This window comes from Papaver somniferum, unplaced genomic scaffold (genome assembly GCF_003573695.1).
Source record: "Papaver somniferum cultivar HN1 unplaced genomic scaffold, ASM357369v1 unplaced-scaffold_35, whole genome shotgun sequence".
NCBI classification, from domain to species: Eukaryota; Viridiplantae; Streptophyta; class Magnoliopsida; order Ranunculales; family Papaveraceae; genus Papaver; species Papaver somniferum.
This window is the reverse complement of record NW_020645971.1, coordinates 2,982,371-2,985,097: the sequence shown is the minus strand read 5'-3', so window position 1 is coordinate 2,985,097 and position 2,727 is coordinate 2,982,371.

Below are 2,727 nucleotides of genomic sequence, written 5' to 3'. Positions count from 1 at the left end.
CTCGCTCCAGCTCAAACCATCTGTGCGAATTTCTGTTTGTGATAGAAATTGGAGCATCTGCCTCTTATCTTTTCTTCGTCCTTCCTTAACTTCTTTCACATTTTCCTTCCTCTCCTGAACATGAAAATCTTCCACTGAAACTTCTATTTTCCCCTTAAATTTCACCACAACAACTAATTTTTTTCTCTCACTCTTTTCATGTCTTTGAATTGTTGATGATGTTTACTCCCTGAAAATGTGATTTCTTCCATAAAATTTCCACTTTTGAACCTAAATTTTGTAGATCTAGAAAAATATAAACAATAGCTAATCTTCATGAAAATTTCTTGAATCAACAAGTTACAGGAAGGATAAATCCTTTACTCGTTCCCTGTTTCTAGCGCCATTATGTAGTTGCAGGAAATCCCACAACACACCCCTTGTATTATCATGACTATAATTTCTAGATCTAAACTTATTTGATATGAAAATAAAGATAAAGATAATGAAAATAGAAAATAAGACACAAGATTTACGTGGTTCGATCAATTTGATCTACATCCACGGGGTTAGGGATCTTCACTATGATTGTTTGTAATTACATCTTGATTACATGGAAACTCCATTAATGAGTATTTGGAGCTCTAAGTTGGTAGAGGAAGAAGAAGGAAATAATAATAATACAAATTCTAAACTTGTCTTCTCTCTCTCTGACTTTCCCTTTATATAGGTGTTTACATAGTGGATGACAGCTCATATGTATTGGGATACATATCATATTATCTCGCGCCCAAACTACATTCTCACAAGCTTCGCTACCTTCTCGAAAACTCTCTCTATAACTTCGTAGGCTCTATCTATAATTTCGCAAACTCTTACCGTTGTGCGATATTTGGATCCTACAGTCTTGAAGACCCAATGACTGACATATGGGGTTGGCTTGGGTTGGAAATTGATGCATGATCCCAAATTTCAGAATAACATATACATATTTACTATATACTTTACATAAAAATCTGAAAGCCACAAGGTAGCATTGCTTGATGATGTAAGTGTTATAAGCTCATATTCACTTAGTTGTAGTGACATAACAAGATTTGAAATGCTGAAATACAACTATAATCTACACAATCTAACACATATCCCTAATTATTCTTTAAATTACACAAATCTAAAGTCTAAAGCAAAGAAACTATGGGTATTGTGACTACTGTCACAATTTTTGTACTTAACAACTCAGAGCATCACCAAGACACCTATGGTTTTTATTACATGCTGAAGGTTCAATACAAACAAATTGAACTGCAAATCACACAGCCACAACATCCATAAATCCATCCATGAACTGAGAATCTTTAAGAGACATGAGAATACAACATGTGGCTAAAATTCACATCATTTTTTTAATCAAAATACTAACACTTGGAGATTACAACTTACATTCTTCTTATTTGTTGCTACTGGAGTTTTAACACCTTTCTTGGGAGCCTGCAAAAAACAAATGAACCAATGGATATGATACTGAGGTTACAATCTGAAAATATTTCAATACAAATCGAAGCGAATCAATCTAAAAGATTATCTGAACAGAAACAACAATATGATCAAGAAATCATTCAATCACTTCAATGTGTTATATTCAAACATGAATCAGAAAGAACTGTTCTAGAGAATCAATTGAAGTTGTGTAAACCCTAGAAGAGGGAGGGATTTAGATCGAACTGATATAGAAAAATTAAACCCATAACTATCAATATTAAGTTATTCTTCGACCTCATATACCAGTGCAGTTTAAACCCATCTCAAATCTTTCATCTGAAGCCCTAATTTTTTTATTGCAACACATAAACCCTAATTTCATAAGAATTGAACATAGAAATCAAACAGAAATCATCAACAACATAGAGGGGGGAGCGAATCAATACCTGATTAAGAGATTAATTATTGGAGAAGTCAGAATTGAGTGATTAATCGAGAGGGGGGAGCGAGACTGAGACTGAGAGCATAGTGAGAAGAGAAGAAAAAAAGAAAAGGGAAATCATAAATGTCTTCTCTTCTCTCGACTCCTCGACTAGTATTGTATTGGTATGTGAAAATTACTAGTACGCCCCTACCCTATCAGATATCAGATATTAACCAATCGGATAGAGCCCAACCCGATTCCGATAGGTTAAGAGGAAATATTCGACAAGTTATCGGATTCGGATATTCGGTATCCGATATAACGGATAAAATCCTATAGGATTTCAAATAATCGGAAACGGATCCCGGATATCGGTTATCCATTGCCAGCCCTATCGATATGGCATAGTGATGCCTAAGCATCAAATGCCCTCTTCGCAAGGCTACTTTTTTTTTTTGGTAAATCCAAATTTTATTAATAAATAGCAATATTTACAATGAAATTACAAGAAAAAGAGGTCAAGAGACCCCAAAAAACTCATAAACTACTTGAAACGAAAATAAGATACATTAGGATATTCGATACTTGAAAGGAAAAAAGATCTTTTAGCGTAGCTTAAACCTTCTCCATTTCTCAGCAAATAACCTCTTTTAGCCATAGCATCTGCAGCAAAGTTCACCTCCCTATAAGTATGTTCAAAAGTGATTGAAACATAAACACTTTGAATATGAGCCCAACACTGTTTAATTAACCAAGAGACTGAAGAATTAGTGAGAACCTCAACAACACTGATAGAATCTGAACGAACTAAAATATGTTGCATTCCCCATTGAATAGCCCATTCC